Source organism: Canis aureus, chromosome 6 (genome assembly GCF_053574225.1).
Source record: "Canis aureus isolate CA01 chromosome 6, VMU_Caureus_v.1.0, whole genome shotgun sequence".
In the NCBI taxonomy this organism is placed as follows: domain Eukaryota; kingdom Metazoa; phylum Chordata; class Mammalia; order Carnivora; family Canidae; genus Canis; species Canis aureus.
Genome location: NC_135616.1, coordinates 4,820,179 through 4,842,131, shown reverse-complemented (window position 1 = coordinate 4,842,131; position 21,953 = coordinate 4,820,179). Strand labels below are relative to the sequence as shown.

Sequence of the window (21,953 nt, the reverse complement as noted above, 5' to 3'; positions counted from 1 at the left end):
AGAAGCAGGCAGATAGAGGAGAAGAGACAAATTTGGAGAAAATGCTACACAAGAGCGGGTCCTTATCATGGAATGCCAAAAACTTTAATAGAAACTCCATCTCTGTTGCCAGAGGAACTATGTAAAGGGGCCCTGCAGATGACAAAGGGCAGATAATCCCAGAGGGATAAACCAAGACAGAGGCTCTCCTAATTCTCTGTATAAATCCACACACATTTCAGCCTAATCCCTGAGCCACCCATGCCAAGAACAGACCCAACCAGCCTAATGGGTGAATTATTTCCTGGGGCTGCTATAAAAATTATCACAAACCTGGTGGCCTAAACCAGCAGAAATGTGTTCCATCACAGCTCTGGAGGCAAGAAGTCTGAGATCAGTTTTATATTTTGTTAACTGGATTTCATAAAAATTAAAATTTTCCCCCAAAGATACCATAAGAATATGAAAGAGCAGGCCTCAGACCCAGAGGAAATGTCATCAAAGGACTTCTATAGAGACTATATTAAGAACTTGTACAGGTCAATCACAAACAACCCAATGAAAAAGGAGGCAAAAGGTTTGGACAATTACAAAAGAAGTTACACAGATGTCTAGTAAGCACAAGATGTGCTCAACATCATTTGTATCAGGGAAAGAAAAATGGAATGTATGACAAAATAAGTACCCACTGGATTGGCAACAGTTAAAAGTATGGAGCCAGGTGAGTGATGGTGAGGATGTGGAGCAACTGGAACTCTCATATGCTTCTGGTAGCAACATGCAGCCACTCTGGAAGACATATTGAAAGTTTCTTTTAAGTTAACCTATGCCCACTCTATAACCCATCCCTGCCTTTCTACCCGTAAGTCTTTACTCAATAGAAACAGGAAACCTATATCCCATAAGTGAACGTTCATAGCAGCTTTATTTGCAATAGCCCAAACAGGAAGTGAGCCAGATGTTCATTGTAAGGGTAAATGAAAATGATTTTCTCCTTTTGATAAAGGGCAAAGAGACCATTTTCCCTTTCTGTGCTTTTTCGAGTGTTTTCTTGGAGATGTAGCTAATCTGAGTCCTTGCTCTGTTTGGAATAGAGGCACATGTCTCTAGAGAGTAAGCCCAGTCTCCACTGCTGGAACTTAAAGGTATTTCTCTGGCCTGGCTGAGCAGATGGTCCTCAGGAATTAGCTCAAGCCTCTTTTGCAGGAAATGTGGCAATGAGCAGTAGTTTAGTCTCTGGAAGATAAGAGAAAGGATTTATTTTTTTCTTTGCTGAACAAAATCTGTCAGATTTTCTCCAAACTTTGCAGTCATTTTTGGGCACAAATTGTCTATTCATACGATGGAACACTGCTCAGCAACAGAAAAGAATGAATTATTGATTCATGCAACAACATGAATGAATTTCAAAACAATTATATTGGAACCCCAAAATGAGCCAGGTCTCTCCTCCCTGTCCTCTGGGCTTTTATTTTGGCCTCGGTGTCTTGTGTCCAAAACAGAGCTCTTGGACCAGAAAAAGTCATACATTTCCCTCAGTTCTTTATCTTATCTTAGGACTATTTTTCACAGCCAAAGTGGAATTCATAATTGGAGGGAGGGGAGATGGACCTCAATTTTATCATTTAAAAGACATCTGTAAAAATATGCAGGGTTCTCACCCTCAACTAAGTGTCAGTGATTCTGGGAGCAGTTTCAACATGTAGGTTTGCCAACAGGTGCTGACCACCAATCTGCCTCCCTTCACCTGAGGAACTTTCTTAAAAATAACTTTCTGGGGGCAGCCCCGGTGGCTCAGTGGTCTAGCGCCACCTTTGGCCCGGGGTGTGACCCTGGAGACCTGGGATCGAGTCCCACATTGGGCTTCCTGCATGGAGTCTGCTTCTCCCTCTGCCTGTGTCTCTGCCTCTCTCTCTCTCTCTCTCTGAGTCTGTCATGAATAAATAAATAAAATCTTAAAAAAAAAAAAACCTTTCTGGTCACCTCTGGGAATTGTGATCTGGAGTGGCAGTGGGAATCTATATTTCTTTTTTGAAGGCTCTCAGGTTATTCTAATATGTAGCAAAGTAGGGTACCATGTCTCTGAGGGTTGCGTGGGTAACTTCATTGACTGGAAAACCTCATCTTTTTCTGCCCTTTTGCCTTCATTTGCTGGCTGACACCTGAAAAGCCACCCGAAGAAGCTTGCAACAGCCTGCAGCACAAATGCCAAAGACCACTGGCATGTTGTTCCCCTTATCCTTGCACTTGGCTTTTATTTCTTTTAACTTAGTCTTAAAGTCCATCAGATTGCAAAATCACCTAGGCAGATGTAGTAAATCAGAGATGGCCAAAAATTCTTTGCCATTCTTCCCCTTGAGAGATGAGGTCTATGACCCCACTGCCTTAGATTTTGAACAAAGACAATATGGCAGAAACTATGCTGTGCCAGTTTCTGGAACCAAGCCTTAAGAAATTGGCAACTTCCACTCCCTGCCTCTCACACCCTTGCTTTTGAAATCAGCTGCCATGCTATGAGGAAGCCCAAGAAGCCCCATGGAGAGGCGCACCAGAAGAGGAGCCAATGCTGGGCTGCCACCCCATAGCAAGCACAGGAAGTGATTCTCTAGCTCCAGAGACTTACTCCAGGGAATGCCTCATAGATTAGAGCAAGCTTTCCTGCCATGTTCAGCCAGAGGGCAGATTCAGGAGTGAAATAAGCTATTGCTATTGTTCTGCAGTTGTTTGTTACGCAGAAATGGGTACTTGGAAGGAGGAGCACTCAAAGTAGTTGTTTAGTATAACCTCTCTGCTGCTTAGCACCTGTGTGACCATGGACCAGTGGCTGGTCTTTACAAACCGCAATTTTCTGCTTTATAAATTGGACTAAACAATCAAGATGCTTAAGATTTGATAATTTTGTGAGAGTTTATGATTTTTACTTTTGTATGAATGAAGGGTTGCTGAGTAGGTTTGAATAGGATATGGAAAGAAGGACAAGGCTTTCATTCCTTTGGGGAAATCTTCCCTGACACTTCATGCCATTGCCTTTGGGGCAAGTGTGGGTGCTGGCTTTTACCCAGCATGCACCTTACCAGAGAATTTGCTACAATGTAATAAGATCGTCTCTGTTCATCTTCCTCTAGAGCAAGGCTCATGATTTATTTTACTTCATCTCTCTAATGTCTAGTACCCTTAGTAAACGCTTTCTGAATGAATAAATGAGTATAGTACAGATGGGTGGATGTTGAGAACAGATAGATGAAGTGAAAACCATTAAAAAAGGAAAGAGCTAGAAGTTCCAGCACAAGAGTTCTCAAGGAGGGCTAGTCAGACAGTGTTTAACAGCTCATCTGGGTTTTTGTTTTGATATTTAATAAACCTTAAATGAGTGTATGAGATATTGAGTCATTTATAAGTAGCATGTGCTAAAAAGAAGTTGGGGCACAGTGTTCTAGCTACTTTATTTCTGCCTGAGGCTGGCCCATAATTGCTACTCCCTACCTGGTACTCAGAGACCACAGTGTTACCTCCAGTAAGAATTTCAGGACATCTGGGAGAAAGCCTGGAGCAGTTCATCCCGTTTACCAAACTGCCTTGAACTCTCCCAGGCAGACACCATGGGGCTTGGCCTGGAAAAGGTTTAATTCTTTTATTTAGTGCCATTGAGGGTGTTGGAGGGGGTGTCCCCCTGGGCCCCAACCATGGGCAATCACATAATAAGGCTTTGGGTCCAGGTGCTACTGTTGCCCCAGAAATGATGCTGGCTCTGACCATCCTGCAAAGAACAGCCAAAAAGGTTCTCATTCGGTGTGTCGAGGTCGAATGCAGTTAATAGTTGGGGGATTTCCTGTCTTGTGAGTAAAAATGTGTAGCTGCGCCAAGTGTAATTAAACACTTACCCTCAGATGCTGTTCAGAATTTATCCATAACACCAACATGTGGTTTGTGTCCTACTGGGAATTGAAGGTTATTACATTAAAAGTGCTTCCCGCCACCTCCTAAAACTTCTCACTTGCCTTTGAGCGGTATGGTCAGAAAGAATTGACTTTCAGAGTAACTTCTGAGATGCCACTCTGCTCTCTTCTATTTCTTTTCCTACACATTGAAGAATTCAAGATTTCAAGGCCACAGGGAGTTTGGCAATTTCTTTTCAATTTGTCCAAGAAGTCTGTCTATTCTTCTTTTACGTGGACTTGTATTTCAGACTTATTAAGTCTTTGAGAACATTCCTTCCCTTCAGTTTTCTGAGATGAACAAATACATATTTCTCTGTCTTTTATTCTAGACCTAAAGCATTCAGACCATTGGGCTTAAAGTATTTTTCTTATGTCGGGTTGAACATTCCTTTCTTCAAATTATGTTCTTCCAAATTTGCGGAAAATAAAAGCCAATCTATTTATGATCGTTAAAAATACAAATCCATGTCTGTCCTAAGGGGGAAAAAAACAACTCAGGTGAGCTAGAGGGGCAGAGAAAGAAAAGGATAATAAATGGGGATATGTTAGCAAAATGATGAAACCAGAGTTGAGATGCAGAGGTTTAGGATTGAGTGAAACAAAACAAGGAAGATGTATCATCAGGATGAGAAAGATTCTGCTGTATAACAAATATCCCTCTGATCCCAGGGCCTTCAAACCATAAAGTTTCATTTCTCATGCATAGAATTCTCCTGTGAGGTGGGTAACATTCTAGAGCAATCATCCCCTATGTCACATTTCAACAGACCATATAGGGTCAAGGCCAATTTCAACTGTGTGAGGATGTATATCTTCCTGTGTGCTTGAAGCAGAGGGGAACTAGGTAACAGTGAACAAAAGTAATGGCTGCTGTAGAAGAGAAAGAAAGAGTTTTGAGAAGTGAAGATAGACTACAGACCAAAGTAGAGACCCATTCAGGGACATTTTGGGGTGTAGAGTCAAAATTTCTGTGTATGAGGACTTGGGGGGGGGGTCCTTTGTGGGAATCTAATGAATGCCATCCTTCTTGTCATCCAACTGAGAAATGAGGCATGAGAGTCTCCTGATGGAAAGATGAAAGGTCACCTACGTATCTGACAAGGCTGATTCTGAGGACTGCCTTAGTGTGCCCGTGTACTGAGCCCTTCCAGGAGGCAGTATGCCCTGACTCCCACAGCACTGCATGGAGAAGCGACATAGCCAACCACTGAGCAGGAGAAGAAGTAGGGCAGCTACACACATTCACCCCGCTAGGCCATTCTTTCCCCACAGGGAGGAGCAGGTGTGGAAGATCCTTCCAAATGAAGAAATACCAAGAGGAAATGAGAAGTGTTTCTCCTTCCCAACTGAGACATGGAGAATAAGCTGCCAGTTCTTATGGAGGTAGTTCTGACTAAATGTTGGGGTGCCCATGGGCCTTGTTTCATCAAGCACGAGGCTCCTGAGAGAGACAAGGTGAGGGAGACATAAGCATATGGGGGCAGAGAAGAATCCAGACAGAGAAAGAAATACTCAAGGAAGAAAAAAAAAAAAAAAACCCAGAGAAACTTTTGAGACCACAGAGGGAGAAGAAAAAGTGACTCAATAAAAAGCAGAGAGGGAGGGAGGATAAGGGGGTGGGGGGAGAGAGAGAGAGAGAGAGAGAGAGAGAGAGAAAATATCACATCAGAGTTTCTAGGGGAACCAGGACAATAAATACAAATAATTCCGTCCTGCCTGGGTTAGGGAGAATTAGTGGAGGTTTAGAAGGCCGACTGAAGGTGCCTGTAGTTTGTCTGCACACCTGGTTTGTCCTCCAAGATTCCTCACCTTGTAGGGCGCTCTCTACCAAGCTCTCGGTGTGACGCTGTAGGTGATCCATTGCTCAGAAGATAATGGAATGCCATCCCAAGGTGGGCCTTGTAGGTCACCAGTAAGACCTTCCTTGCTTCCTGGACCCCAGTTCTGGAGGTGGGGATTGGGCCAGGAAGGGGCAGCAGTGGGCTCCCTGGGGCTCTGCGATCACTTCATCCTGGGCAACCTAGCTGTGAGGAGCAATTCTTTGCATTTCTCTTCCATCCATTTTGACAACCATCTTTAGAAAGATTGTTAGCATTCAGCCTGAGTAAAACAGAATCCCTTTACAGCCACACACTTGTAAGGATTTTTGTTCACTTGTTTGTTTGCCAGCCCATATCACATAGCAAACATTTGTGTTGATTTTCCCATTTGATATTTTTCAAGTCAGAATGTCAAAGAAAAAAAGTTGAGGGGAGGATGGGGAGTGGGAATGGCTTTCTCACAGGAGACACTGAGTTAAATTCCAGTTTCCAGTGTTTGATACTAGTCAGTGTTATTGTCTTGGTCTGTGTATATTCTTTTTGGCTGTTCACAAAAATCATTTTCCAGGCCTCAGACGATACATGGATATACATCATCTTGGTGAGGTTCCCAAGCTGAGACAGTTACACGATCATATATACATACTCCTGTAAAGCGTTTGCCCTGAAATGCTTGCTCACATTTGGCATTTAGAGAATATATGAATTAGTTTACTTCCTTTTTGGCCTTGACAGAACCCATAATGCATTTTCCCAAGCACTTTGCCCTTCATTTTTAAAGTGACCTATTTTCTCAGGGAAATGTAATCCGTATGTTTCTGACTCATTTACACTTAAGTCATCAGGCTGCTGTCTGGTAAAGGCTATTGGTGTTCAAGGCGCCCGAGGAGGCTGTCACAGAGCTTTACAGAGTAGGGGACACATAGTGGCTATTCTCTCCTGAGTCAGACCATCACTTCTCCCCTCAGTGTTTCAACCCAAAACCAGACTGACTTGGGCCAACCTAAATGTGTCTCTCCTTTTCCAGAATTTGTGACTGATCTCTCTAACCTTTATAAGGACTTAATAAGAAAAACATGGGCTGATTTCCCACCTCCCACTTCTCCACTTCCCTTTTCCTTAGAAAGTGCTCAGTGTTACAAATAAATTTGGGCAGACAGATGCCTTTAAGGAATCCTGACTGCAGTCTGATTATAAAGGTCCTGCCAGGTCTTGGGTTCTGCTGAAGTTGGGCTTCTGCCACTGATGAGACTTTCCCTCTACTTGGGGAAGACTCATGTGCATCATAAACAAAGAATAAACAAAACTTGGATTAACTAGAAGCCAACCTTCTACGGGGAACATAGCCAACCCTTACACATAGCTCCCAACCTGCTTTGATAAGTAAAAGGCAAACCCTAGTAAAGTGCTCTGATATCAGAGATTTATTTAAAACAAACAACTGACTAACTTGGAGAGGTTGATGCCCATCCTTGGGTCTGCACAGCTTCCCACATCTGTATCTAAGTGCTGAACAATGAGAAGCCTTTGCTCTGAGAATGATTGCCCGGGGCACAGCCAGATCCTTAATCATCACAGAAAAATTCAATTGTGTTCCGTTCTGTGGCAGGAAAATAAGCGCACGCATATGTTTTAGAAACATCTTCCACATGGAGGATGGAAACAACGAGAATTTTCTGGTTAAAACAAACTTAACCTTCCAAATTCAAGTAACCATAACACACAACTGCCTCCAATATTTTTTAAAAAATGATAATAAAAGTCACCATTTATTAATTGCTTGCTCTGAGCTAGGAACTCTGTACGCATGATCTTTCAGCCTCAGGGTCTAATCCTTTCAAGAGTTGATGTCACCTCCATTGAATTGATGAGGGAACTGAAGCTCAGTAGGCACCACGTGGTGCCAACTAGTGGTGTTCCAGAGCTCAAACTCTTTTCCTGAGACCACACTACTTCTCCCAAGATGTTTTTATAGAGACTCGAGTTTCTTCATTTGGTTGGAATGGACATTCTGCTTCTGTTGGAAAAGAGACTCCAAGTTTTCTTCCAAGGTAGCCATATTTCAGCCTTACTCCCCAGCTTAACCCAGGATTAAATCTGATCTCATCAGAAGAATCAAGGCTGGACTCTTTTTTGGTAGATGTAAGGAGAAATCCCGGAGCAGTAACCAGCACATTTGGAGTAGTTTGAAATTTCCCTAATACTTTCTTGAAAAATGATTTTGGAGAGGCAAAGGGTAGGGTTAGGGAGCAAGGCTACCTAATTCTGGTGGCTGGGTGTGTGAAGTGTGATGGGAATACCTGTCCACTAGAGGAGGCCACTGGGTTTTACACACAGCCTCCTGCCTAACATTCTTTTGTACATCTACGGATGGGAAATAATCATGCCCATTTCCCTGGTCTACCCTAAGGAGTAAATGAGAGAGCATGTGAAATGCCTTATTTCAGTGTCTGCTCATGACCATGGGCCCCATATTAGGTAAATTAGAATCTGTAAACAGTTTATGTCTGACCAAGGAAATGTTTTCCTCATCATGGAATGGCCACTTTGGTTTTCTGGTATGGAAATCAAAGCTCTAATCATGGCAGGTCTCTGGACAGGCTTCTGGACAAGATCATTTTGTCCCTCCTTTCATTTTTCTGAGCTTGATTGATATCAGTGATAGAATTATACTGGATTAAAACAGATTTCTCTGCACATGGTCTGAAATTGGTCAGCAAAATCATGCTGAATATATATCTAGATGATGGTTCTTAGCCTTTCTGCCACTGGTCAGTCTAAAAACTCTGGAGAGAAGTCCTGTCCATCATGCTTCTAGGCTCATTAGAGAAACAGATGTTCAGGTACATGAGCTCCAAAATGCAGACCAAAAGAAAACCTTTTTGAACATTTTTCAGACCCTTAAAACGTGTGTGCGTTTTGAAAGAAAGTATACAGTTGGTTTTAATCCTGGCTAAATGGAGGGAAACCATTAGGGTTAGCTATCAGCCCAATTATTTGTCAGCAGTAAGATAATTCAAGAAAAATTCATGGCCAGTGTAAGTTGCCTGGAAATTTCTAGGTAAATTCACATGTATTCACATTTGTATTCACATTTTGAAGCCTCTCTTCCTCAACACAATGCAATGCCTGAGAACTCTGCACATTCTGTTTCCCGTGTATGAGTGGCAGATTCTGCTGGCGTCTTGCAGTTGGATGCAGTCAACAAGGAGGGAAAGTTGAAATCTCAGTTGGATTTTTGACATTCTGTTCTAATTGGGAGAGGCTGAGTCAGCTATAGTGTGTGTGAGTGTGTGTGTGCACGTGCAGGTGTGCATGTATGAGAGAGACAGAGATACAGAGGCTGAGAGATGGGGAGAGACAGAGCAAAAGAGATTGATTTTGCCATCTCTGAACATACATGCTTGAGCACATGTCTCAGAGCCAATCTGTGGCTTGCATTGCCCTACAGTTTTTCAGATGAGACCCAGATGACAAAAGCAAGCATGGTTTGGATCCCCATAAAAAGCAATATGACTGACTCACTTGAATGAAGAAATGAAATGGGAATTAAAATTCCCAGAACCTCTGACCTTGCTTGATCAGTGGGAAAAGTCCCAACTCAGCTCTGACTTTAAAATATAGATTTGTCGGTGTTCATTTAACAGGGCTCTGTGCATTACTTTGATCTTCTTACATGAGAAGAGTAACTTTAAATTTAAAAGATTACTTCTGATGACAGGAGTAAAATTGATCTGCTTCCACCATGCTGGGCTCTGCATCCCCTCTCACATTCCTGAGCACGGAGCTTCCCAACTGGGTATTTGAGAGCTGACAACTTGGGGGAGAGCCATGTGTGGAAAACAAGGCCTGGGCACCAGGAGGCAGATAGTACATCTTCCCGGTTATTTTTATTTTGTTTTTGAGCAAGCGTATGGAAAACGCACGATCTTGGTCTTTCCAGCTACAAGTGCTGACGCACAGCACATGGAATACTGGGCTGCCACGTGCTTGGGTAGGAGAGGCCGCTCCCAAGATGAAGAGAGGCATGAAGGGAGGTGGGGAGGAGGTTAAAACACATCAACTTCTAAGGCTCCTTTAAATCTTACCATCTTGAGCAAAGAAAAGCCTGAATTATGTAGAAGCTGGCCAGGTGCCCACATCTGGCAATGGTCAGAGTGTTTTGTAAGCAGGCTGTTTCCACACAGCACGCAGAGCTGGTCCACTCTGGAAAGAATGATGAGTCTGTGAAGAAGTCCGTGGGACCTGGCCCCCAGACGGATACCCCCTGGGGTGCAGAGAGCATCTGATCTCACAGGGCAGCCAGGTGAGCTGAGCTACGTCCTCCCTGCTAGGACTTCAGCAGGACTGTGTGAATTTCTGCTTGAATTGAAAACCAGGCCTCCATTCTGGTGTCAGACTTTGAAATCAAATTTTCTCGAAGTCTTCCAAAGGTCTCAGAGGAAATAAGACCCTTTCTTTCCTGTGTCTGGAACTTTAATCTTCCTGAGTAGACCACTCCCCTCCATTCCCTTGGCTCCCCCACCCCAGACGGCAATTGGTTGTTCCCCAAGTGCTGTACCACTGCTGTGGCCCAAGTGTTAACTCCCTTCTGTTTGCTGCCATTAGGCCTGGTCCCTGCCAGGGCTTGTGGAGCTCTGAACCAGGGACCCAAGAGCACAGCCAAGCCGCCCCCATACAGGTTTTGTATGCTGGGGAGCACATCTTACAAACAAGTCCCTACCTGGCCCACTTGTGGTTTGGACCCACCAAACTAGTTGAGGTGAATGCAGAAATTAAGATGTGTTTTCCTAGAAGAACAAAAGAGGAACATGTGTCAGGTAAGTGCTTGGGGAGCCGTTTAATGCCTACCCCTAGCCTGGCACCATGTTCTGGGAGACAGATCAGTGACACCCACAGACGGAATGGACCCACCCCCTGCAGCCAGGCATGTGCACGGAGAAGCACATAGCTCCAGCAGAGAAAAAGGTCTTGGGGCCTCTTTTCAAAACCAGGCCTGAAGTATGTGGTATGATTTAGATGTGTTCATAAAAACAACCTGGTTGGTTTCTGTTAAGTCAATAGCATTTGAATTGCTTCTCAGATATTTAGCTCTTGCAGGATCTTTTATGACATGGCTGTGGGCAGGCTGTATCTTGCAAAGTCTGGCTAGCTCTACTATTTTCTCCTTTCCACAGCAGGAATGGAGACAGAGGAGTTGAGCGGATGCCTACTAAAGTCTAATTTTCATTGCTAATCTCATACTTCCGTGCTGCATGATTTAGCTGCTATCTTAAAAGACATTCTCTGTGTTTTCTCTTTCCTCTAGATTTTACTTCCTACAAGAAGTCGTTTTGGAATTGACTTAAGCTTTAATGCAATAAGCTTATCCCTACAGGGACCATTTTCAGCAGCTTAGGGATGGCATCTTTAGGGAACCCCAGCCTGACAGATGTCACTTGAGCAGGTTGCAGGGTGCGGGAATGCAAAACACGTTTTACACAGAATTGCCCATTTTCTCCATTCTCCTGTGACTCTGGATTATGGCATTCTCTCAACAACTTATGTCAATACAACCTTGCACCTAAGAGTCTTCAAGTCTTGGCTATAGGAAAGCTATGAGAGATAATTTGCAAGGGGCCATGAAGACTATAGCTAGGCATGTGTTGTTTGCTGTGGGCTAGTCTTCCTTGTAAATGGCACCAATTGGGATTAAGAGTGCGATGGGGAATGAAATAATAATATGAATAATAAAAAATAAAATCTCTTTGTTGGATGCTTATTTAAACTGAGTATTGGTTTAAGCAAAGCCTAATTTGCCTCTAACCCCCAGAGACATCTTCTCAAACATTGCTCTCAGGCAGGCAGAAGAGAAAAAGCGTACAGTGTTTTGCCAAGATTGATCCTCTATATTTGCAAACTAACAACCTGCAGACGGGTTGGTACATATACAAGTAGCAAAGCAACGATGTGGGAGCAAGCGCCTCACAGTGAGATAGAATTAGACGGAATCCTGGTTCTACCATTTGTTAGCTATGAAATCCCAGGTAACCACTTATACTTGCTAAACCTTAGTTTACTCATCTATAAAATGGACATAGGGATCCCTGGGTGGCGCAGCGGTTTGGCGCCTGCCTTTGGCCCAGGGCGCGATCCTGGAGACCCGGGATCGAATCCCACATCGGGCTCCCGGTGCATGGAGCCTGCTTCTCCCTCTGCCTGTGTCTCTGCCTCTCTCTCTCTCTGTAACTATCATAAATAAAAAAAAAATAATAAAATAAAATGGACATAATAATACTTTGCTCATAAAATGTTCAATACAATGCTTGGTAGTGAATACTTAATAAACAGGGGTAATGCTAGTACTATTATTTGATCACATTTCCCAATGTGGTCCTTAAAGGATGAAAATGAATCTGATTTGTCATCTAAAATTTTGCCTTCTCTAGGTCTCATCGGTAGACCTTGATTCTGACATTCAGCACCTTGAAAATGTGCTTGACCTGCACTAAGGTATCTCCCCAGGCAGAGCTGGTGCTGGAAGCCACAACTGTACATTTAGCACAACAGTGACTTCCAGATAGAGCGTCAGGAATGCCTACATCGAGGGCGCTTCAAACCGAGTGTTAGCAGTAAACTCGGACTTAAACCATGGGGATGAAGTCAACTCCCTCACAAAATCACAACTTGGATCTTTGGCAGAAATCCTCTGTGAAGCTTGGGGAGACTTCCCTTTTAGGTAATCCAGAGTGGAGGTGTGCCAATGAGGAGAAGAAGGGACATGCAAGGCCAGAAACTGAGCTGATGGTTCCTTGGCCTTATAATTAAATTGGAAGAATTCTATTTAATGAAATCTCTTCAATTTATACTGTGTTCCAGTATTGTTTGGAGAGTTTTAAAGCTCATGATGGAAGATGACAAGAGGTAAAGTTGAGTCATTCCAATCTCTGGAGTGACTGGAGACAGTGGAGTGTTGAGTCACTGTATTGTATACCTGAAACTAATAGGATGCTGTATGTTAACTAACTGGAATTTAAATAAAAACTTTTCTTTTTTAAAGAGACAGTGGAAATCAGTATACATTCCTTCTAAACCCACTGAGTTTTGAGATATGCTCAGGTTGTAATTGATGTTCACATGAGAACCTTCAGGTCATCTTTTTTTAAAAAAGATTTTATTTATTTATTCATGAGAGACACACAGACAAAGGCAGAGACACAGGCAGAGGGAGAAGCAGGCTCCCTGTGGGGAGCCCAATGTGGGACTTGGTCCTGGGACCTCAGGATCACACCCTGAGCCAAAGGCAGACGCTCAACTACTAAGCCACCCAGGCATTCCACCCTCAGGTCACCTTAATAAAGCCTGTCCCGGATCCTTCAAGTTGGCTGTGGAGAGAGGGGCAGCTGTAGCTCAGGGGTCATGTCTCCAAGATTCACTGTGCTCGGGTATCTCATTGTTCAGACCACATTATGGCTCTAGGGATGGTACCTTGCTGTTGGTCTCTTCCTCGGGAATGTGGATGACTAGTCTCCTTACTTCCCAGTTGTGTGGTGGAGAACAGGATATAATGTTAAGAGACTTGAATAAATTTCAGGGATAATAGAAGAGAATCAAAGAATAAAAAATAACACCTAACTGGCTCTGGACAGAGTGACACCCTCCCTTCAGAAAGACCTTCCACTCAATCAAGGAAGTGGTTAAACTTAACTTAGATCCCCCAATGGGCAACTGCACGAAACAGAGCAGCCCCAAATGTAGGGAGTTGTCCAACACATCTGATGATCCAACTTGCGTATGCCTAAATGACACAGGGAAGGGGGTAGGAGGTTGTCCTCACAAGCTTTGCAACTTTCCTCTGGGGAGCTTCTTCAGTCCATATAAATGGCCTTTCTCCTCTGGAGGAATTGGGAAAAAATTTTTGAAAACTTAGGCATCAGCTATGATGTAAAAATCATTATGTACAGTCTGGATTAGGATTCCGGGGCAAAGCAACAGTGAGCAGGATTTGCTCACTTCTGTCAGAGAGGCAGGTCATGACTGGAAACCCAAAATAGGCCACTGCTAGATTCTCATGGGTCCACAAGAGAGCTTTGTTCTTTGGCTTCTGGAGCCACAGAGATTTACTTCAATGATGAGCAAGTTTGAAGAATGCTCTCGAAATACTAACGGTTTTTTTTTTTTTTTTTTTTCATGTAAGGAGAACTTTATTTTCATGACTTTTTCTGGTCAGGTGGAGCCTGCAGGACCCCCAAGCTCATGCTTCCCATGGGGCATTCAACATTGCCTGATTACACCTCAGTGGTTTTGAACACGCTCACGTATGCCATCCCATTCAATCCTCACTCACAGTAGTCCTGTGAGACCAATGAGACAGGTTGTGCTTCACAGGCAAGAAAACCTGGCAGCATGAGTGAGTCACTCTCCAGTGACGGAGTGGTGGGTGGCTTGTGACCAGACCTGGGTGTTTGTCTCCTTAGCTCAGGCCTTCTCCAGCTAGTTCTGAGAACAAGCTGACTGGAAGTTTCTCTTTCATGGGACATGATCCTTTAGGTCACTGCAGTCTGGTACCTTTTTCTACCTCCTAGTTCCTTATGAGCTCTTTGTTGTCCTGGTTTTTTAAAAGATCAGTTTAAAAAGGTTCAACTCCATGCATACCATCCTCTGAAACCTTTTCCTTAGTCATTCTGTGGCTACCCCTCCCTCTGGAGGCACAGAATAAGAAAATGTACTGGTACAGAGACGTTCCCTTGACTTTGGCTTCCTGGTTGGTTCTCCTGGAGTCCCCTGTTTAATTCGTGTTGGCTTGTTTATCACTCAGAGAAATTGCCAAAAATGCTTTACCTTAAAATATTTTTTTCCGTGAACTATGCTGATATCCCCTTCAATTAACTATGTTGAGTCTGTGTCATGTGTTCAAATTCCAGAAACTTTCACTTGGCTCAAGGCAGTTCTGTGCAACGGTAGTTCTGACACCTTTCCTCTGGGGCTTGGTTCTTCCGGCTTCTTCCACAGAACATCTGGGGGCATGACAGGCCACATTGAAGGGTTCAGAGAGAAAGTTATCCCAAAAGCACAGGTCAGGCCTGATGGGGACATCAGGTAAGTTTCCCATAAACTGTAGTGCCTGTCATTCAGATACATTTATTAAGCACACAGTGTGTGCAGAGGACACAGGTGACTTCACACTCTACCTGGAGAGACCCACACGCACCATCATCATGCTGCAAATATTATGCCCGGAATGGAAAGTCCCACAGCCAAAGACAGCTGCAATGAGAAGTGTGGCTGAGGGAGAGAGACCCTGGGCGGAGGCCTCAGGGCACCAGTGCCACTTGTCCCCTTAGCATCAGACTGCAGTTCCTTGGCTCTAAGGTGGAAAGCCTGGCCTGCACGAGTTCTAAGTTCCCTTCCAGCCCAGATGGTCTATAATTACAACATTCCACTGGGGAAACGCAGGCTAAGAAGAGCCCCCGGTCTAGGCGCTAAGGTTAAAAGATCATTTTTTACATTCTATTCTCGAAATGGAAGTTGTTGCTCTAAATCTAGAGGCGGCTCAGGCTGGGGAATGGAGAACAGTGCAGAAAGCAGGTCACACTCCTGAGGCTTTACAGAGGATATTCCAGGGCTCCCGGCACAGCCCACAGCTGGTGGCCCGGAGTTGGGCTCCCCTCTCTCCCTGCCCCAATCCTCAGCTTCCCTGGGTGAGAGCGTAGCGTGGCCGAGAGGCCTGCTGCTCCAGCACAGGTTGGTGAAGGAGCTCAGCCAATAGGCCATGGTGTGAAGGCGCCTCTGGTGGGGGGGGGGGGTGCCCTGGCAAGGACACAGGGAAGTGTTGCGGGGGTCGAGGGGGAGGCTGCGGTGGGGTCTGCCCAGGGCTGCCTGTTTCAAATTCAGGGAGGAGAGGGCTTGGCCAGGGTACGAAGAACAGGCCCAGGGCTCCGTTCACCCAGAAGACACATGTGGTTCCATTCAGATCGCTTTTGGATAATAATGCAGTTTTCTTTTGTTGTTTGCTGTGTTTGTTTGTTTTTTCAGAGTTCACATTTCCTGTGCCCAGGGTTTTCCACACACTCCCATGTACTGCCCTTTCCAGATGGAAAGGCCTTTGAAGGAGTCTGTCCACACAGCCCTCCCTTCCCCGTCCCCTACCCCGAGCAGAAGCTCCCAGCAGCCTCACAGTGGGTTTTATTTTGGAGCATTTTCTGTTTTACAGAGCTGGAAGCACTTGAGAATCTTCTCCTGGTGGAAGAGCAGTCACTGGAAGGAGCTTGTGTTTTGAAAGGGAAAAATCAACCAAGGGAAAAAGAGTGAGTGACATTTGGGGCCTCAGAGATGCCAAACGAGAATGAGAGCCATGTGGGAAGGGTGAGGTGGAGAACTTGAGCTGCTGCTGGGCCAGGGGACATCTGGGGAGGGCCCAGCTTTGCCTGCACCTGAGCAGCCCTGATCAACGTGGAGAAGGGCTCTCTTCAGGAATGTTCTCTCCACCTATCTGTTCTTTTTCTGTCAATTAGCTGTTGGGTAGGCAGTGCTGTCAGGACTGAAGCACAGGTCCCACATCGGGCTTCCTGCATGGAGCCTGCTTCTCCCTCTGCCTGTGTCTCTGCCTCTCTCTCTGTGTCTCTCATGAATGAATAAATAAAATGTTAAAAAATTTTTTTTTTAAAATGGAGTGAAGCACTAGCGTCTTATCTTACACTTCCCTGCCTGTTTTATGGGGAACCTTATGAGCATATCCCCCTCCTCTGGCAGTGACCGAGGACAAGCCAGGTGGGAGCCCTTCCTCCAGTCCTCCACCCCTCTGGCCCTTGTGGCCCAGCTCAGAGCCTCCATGCACTCACGTCAGCACCTTGTTCGTCTCAGAGTTGGGGGATTCCGCAAGACAGAAATGAGGAAGGCACTAGGAGGATCCCGAGAGGGAAGGAAAGCCTGGGGGAGGGACCAAAGGCCACTTCTGGGTGAGGGGACAAGGTCCTAATGACAGCTGCTGGCACCCACTCCCTTCCTGAGCACACATCCCTGGTGGTTCCTGTATCTGTCTGAGGGAGCTCCAGCCTCTCTTTGTAAGAAGAGCCTTGGGTAGTCATCCTCAGCCAAAGAGGAGAACAGCAACAAGCACACCACTGGGAGTAGATGGAGCATCCTGTCCCCCTCCCTGCATTCCTGCTCACACACAAGATGAGAGTGCTGTCTTTTCTGTGGGAGGATACGCAGCCCAGTTCTCTCTGTCTCCCTCTCACTTTGAACCTACCTTCTGGCTACGAGTGGTCCCCCGTCACCTTTGACTCCAGGTGCTAAACAAACCTGGGCAACCCCGGAGCTACCACACTCTGTTCTGGGCTCTTGGGCAGCCTTTCCCCTACAAGGTGTACGGTGAGCCACAGCTGTCCATGTGTCTGGTGGGCACCGACCCCTCCACAGCCCCAACTCTCACCTTGAGTGGATCCCAAAGACTCAGCCTAAGGGAAAGGAGTGGGGCACTGCTTTGATCTCCATCTCAGCTTCCCCTACAAATCATCTGATGTTTGGATCTCTATCTGATTCCTGTGCCTATTTCTCATTTGCTTCAAAATCTATAGAAAGACTAAAATTAGTACTGGCTAAGATTTCCTCAGGATTTGCTAGGCATTGGGAAAGCACAGGTTTCGAGGATTTAGGTAAAATGTGCCAAGTCACTGACTGGTCATGGTGGAGCTGGCACGACCCCCAAGTTCATGCTTTCCATGGGGCAGTCAATAAAAGCAAAAAATAAACAAGTGAGACTATGTCAAACTGAGAAGCTGCTGCACAGCAAAGAAAATCATCAACTAAATGAAAAGGCAACCTACTGAATGGGAGAAGATATTTGTGGATCATATATCTGATAAGGGGTTAATATATAAAGCAGAAAAAATTATACAACATAAAGCCAAAAAAAAAAAAAAAACCAACAAAACAAAAAACAATCTGACTAAGAAATGGGCAGAAGGTCCGAATAGACATTTTCCCAAAGAAGACACACAGATGGCCAACAGTACAGGAAAAGGTGCTCCTCATCACTGATCATCAGGGAGATGCAATTCAAAACCACAATGAGCTATCCCCTCACACCTGTCAGAGTGGCTATTATCAAAAAGACAAGAAATTAAGTGTTGGCAAGGTTGTGGAGGAAAGGGAACTCTCTCTTGTGTGCTGTTGGTGGGAATGTAAATTGGCGCAGCCCCTTTGGAAAACAGTATAAGTTTTCCTCAAAAAAATCAAAAATAGAAATACCACATGATCCAGCAATTCCACCTTTGGGTATTTATCCAAAGCAAACGAAAGCTCTAACTTGAAAAGATATATGCACCCCCGTGTTCACTGCAGCATTATTTACAAGAGCCGAGGTATGGAAGCAACCTAAGTGTCTTTCGGTGGATGAATGGATAAAGATGTGGCGTGCATAGACAAGGGACTATTACTCAGCCACTGAAAGAAGTGAATTTTGCCATTTGCAGCATGAATGAATCTTGAAGGCATTATGCTACGTGAAATGAGTCTGACTGAGAAAGACAAATACTGTATGATCTCACTTTGATGTGGAATCTTAAAAATCAACCCCTATACTGAGCTCATAAATATAGAGAACAGACTGTTGGTTGCCTGAGGTGGGGGGTAGATGAAATGGGTGAAGGGAGTGAAAACTTCCGGTTATAAAGGAAATACACCGTGGGGATATGATGTACAGCATAGCGGCCATAGCTAATAATACTATATTGCGTATTTGAAGGTCGCTAAGAGAGTAGATCTTAAAAAGTTCTCATCGTAAGAAAAAAATTCTGTAACTGTGAGTGGTGATGGAGGTAATAAAATAGACTTACGGTGGCATCATTTCACAATAGACACAGACACTGCATCATGTTTTATACCTGAAATTAACATAATTAGTAATATGACATAATGTAGTATGTCAGTGATAACTAAATTTAAAAATAACCCAAAGGTAAACAATTTAACTTGGAAAAGAAAAGGTTCTATGAGACAAAGAATCTGGGGAAGGTCAAATGTGGGAAGCTGGAGAGAGACCTGCAGACAGTCTGAGGGAAGGCGTCTTCGGGGCCCTTGGGACAGGTACAAGTACAACTCCTGTTCTGCACATCCTTGCTCACCCATGACAGCATTCGGGTGACAAGAAGCAGGGATTTGATCACCTGTGCAGCTTGGATTTTCTGGGGTCTCCCTGATTTCAAATACTCTTTCTCATCGCCAAGTAGTTCCAACGTGGCTCTAAAAATAGACTCAGTGTGGGTATAGAGGTTTTGGGAGCTTGACCCCTATGCCCAAACTTTGAAAACCTTGTTGTTCATCGATAGAAGTTCATACGTGCTATTTCAGAAAATGAATTTTCCCTCTCTCATTTCTCCTTTTCTGGTGTGTATGGTAAGTACAGCTAAGAGAGAGCAAGAGAGAGAAAAAAAAAGTTTAAAATTCAAAACAAAAAATCACCAGAGTGTGTCAAATGCTGTGTTCATTTTATATCCCCAGCTTCTACAGAGTTGAAAGACAAGGCCAGCAGCCCACGTCCCAGCCAGTGACAGGCCCTCTTGTTGGGGCCCTTCCTGCAGCCAAGAGGGTAGGGAGCCCAGTGGCCACGGGAAAGCCCTGGAGGCACTGGCAAGTGTAAGGGGCATCTTCTGCCTTTGGTGTGCGAGGATGTTTCTGACTTTGCTGACCTGGGAGCCGGAGAGGGATATGAGACTTTGCAGAACTCTGCCCAGAAAACTCTTATAGTCGAGGAGGCATGGCTACTCTACTTAGAACCCCTTGGTCTGAAATGCTTGCGAGAACTTTGCCGTCCCAGGTGACACTTCTCAGACAGAAGGGAGCTTAATCTCTCACCCTAAAGATAGCTTCCTTCTGGGAGCTTCTGTCTTGCTGAACCGGAGAGAATATTTTAGGCACTATGCAGTGGGGGTGCTCTGGAAAGGAGATGGGACTGGTCTGTTTGAGTTTTGGGCCAGGACCATCTTCTGGCTCTGCCCTTCCCAGTGACTCGCCGGGGAAGGCTGCACTGGCTTCTTCCCCAGCAGTAAGGTCTCCTGTGGGACTTAGCCTCCCAGGTGGAGCGGGCTCAGTCCTCCTGAATGACTTGATGGCCTCTCAGACAGGCAGAGTCCTTAACATTCACAGCGTCCTTTTCGGCAGAAGCCCATGGCTTCACATATCTCTCACCACTCGACAGCTCTCCGCTTCCCAAAAGACTCCTTAGCTTTTCTTGCAGGCTTGCCATGGCCAACAGCTGCTTGGATCACTTTTCTTCAACTCTTCCTCTTACTGTTACAGCTGAGTCCAAAATCTAGGCAGAATGGAAAAGAAGGGGGAGGGCCCAGAAGATAGAGAATTTCTCCTCTTCCCAATCATTTTACTGCTATCTGCACCAGCCACCACAAAACAGCACTCTGGCTCTTCCAGAATCTCTGTGGATTTTCCTACCCGGACATCCTGGAGGTCCAGGTCCAAGTTTAAGAAACGTTGGAGTGCGTTAGTGGTATTCTACTAGGTTTACGAAATAAAGTAAGCAGGCTGCTCATGAAATTTCTACCCACAGAAAGCTTTATGATAGCCTCTTTGGAAGCATTCTTTGAGGGGTATGTCATTTACTAGGAAGCTCATTCTGGATAACACCATAAAAAGGCTTACCTTAGCTCATATGCCAAATCTTTAATCAAATAACAATGTATAGCTGGAGCCTGCCAAGACTCGCTGGATAAAAGCCACCATGATTTCTCCCTACAGGGCTATAAGCAGATGGAATCTGATGTATTCCACACAGTATGAATGAACAACTCAGTAAAGAAAGTTCCTCAGTGAATCTGCTACAAGTATGTTAGATGAAAAAAAGATTGTTTCTTCATATTAATATTTTAGTGTCATAGGGTCATTGCCAATTGGCTGGGCTTGCTGCTTGAGTGAACAAATGCTGACATTCCGACCTCAAAAGCTCCTGCTTTTAAGAAAGCCTATGTACATGCTCTCGAAACCAATCACAGACCAGTTGTAAATGATGTTCAGCAGGCAATGTTCACAGGCTGGAAAAGCTAGGCAAAATATCTGTGACATGCCAGAGGGATGAAAAAAATTGATGAAAAATTATACTTTCCATGAAAATCTGACCTCAAACTCAAGATGTTGATAAAACCTAACTAGCCTGAATTTCAAATTAGACTTTTCAGGTTTTCTAAGTGGAAAAGGAAAATGTTGCACAACATCCTCCATTATGTGATTGTTTCTAATAGTTCCATATTTATGAGAAAATAGTCTGTATGGTTTTGCCTGCATAGTATAAATTTTTTCAATATGGTTTACTTGGAATGTTGATTAGGGAGCCCAGTTGACCATTTGGAGGGCCACCTGGTCTAAATTCTAAACTCCTGAAGTATAGTCTCCAGTGGCCCACAGAGATTCTGAGGTTCCTAAGGCTCTGAGAGGTAGGTGTAGAGGCTACTGAAGATAAACATCTGTCCAACCACCCTGTCAACATCCAATTACTTATTTATTCATGAAGAGAGGGTGCTGAGGGATGTCTTTGAATTGGTTTTAGAAAAATGTGTTCCTTGGGAGGTTAGAAATTACTTTCTTACCAACAGGAAATAGATATGACACATTCATGAAAAAGATGGACTTCAGTGAATTAGGACAAAGATTTTCCAATTCAACGTGACTGCTCAGAGTATGATTCACATGTTGAATGTGAAGTCAGAAACTATCCTGAAGCTTAAAAAGGCTCATGATGTGTAAGCAGCTTGAGCGCCCAAAAAGCATCAAAGAGAGTGACCCATCAGGGTTTCCCATGGGACCGCCATGGGCTCATGAAGAAGGCACGTGGCAGAGGAACAAAAGAGCTTATTCTCTCATCTTTGGCCACTGCTTCAGAGGTAGAGGACACCCAAATGATTAGGAGTTCTCTAGCTGGGAAAAGGGGAACTTTTCAGCTTACTATACCAACTTCTTGTCAATGCTGATATGTATTGTTTCATGTTAACTAAATAATAATGGCCTGTGCCAGAAGACTTTATGAGTAATGGCATACAGGGAAAGAAATACTATCTGATTCAATTTAGTGTTTAATACAAGTAAAATACGTAGCAAACAAGATCGATTATTCATTAAATAATGAATCATAGCCTTTCATGTCTATAAGAGTTGGCATGAAGGTCGTTCATTCATTCAGCAAATGCCTGCTCACAGCAGGGGATTTTTTTTTTTTTTCTGTGCTGTC

The 21,953-nt window shown here is 44.4% G+C and overlaps 2 long non-coding RNA genes across 3 annotated transcripts; one reads left to right on the top strand and one right to left on the bottom strand.

The window, feature by feature from the left end:
* Window positions 1-885: 885 nt before the first annotated feature.
* LOC144315436 (uncharacterized) lies at window positions 886-4,622 on the bottom strand. 2 transcript variants are annotated; one of them, XR_013381125.1, is made up of 2 exons: window positions 3,463-4,622; window positions 886-1,215 (listed from the first exon to the last, which is right to left on the bottom strand). It is a non-coding gene; the product is annotated as an uncharacterized LOC144315436 (long non-coding RNA). The 2 variants fall into 2 exon arrangements; XR_013381124.1 differs by having other exon boundaries at window positions 3,861-4,622.
* Window positions 4,623-4,662: 40 nt separating this feature from the next.
* On the top strand, window positions 4,663-11,960 carry LOC144315435 (uncharacterized). Its single transcript, XR_013381123.1, has 3 exons — window positions 4,663-5,300; window positions 9,925-10,043; window positions 11,046-11,960. It is a non-coding gene; the product is annotated as an uncharacterized LOC144315435 (long non-coding RNA).
* Window positions 11,961-21,953: the final 9,993 nt, after the last annotated feature.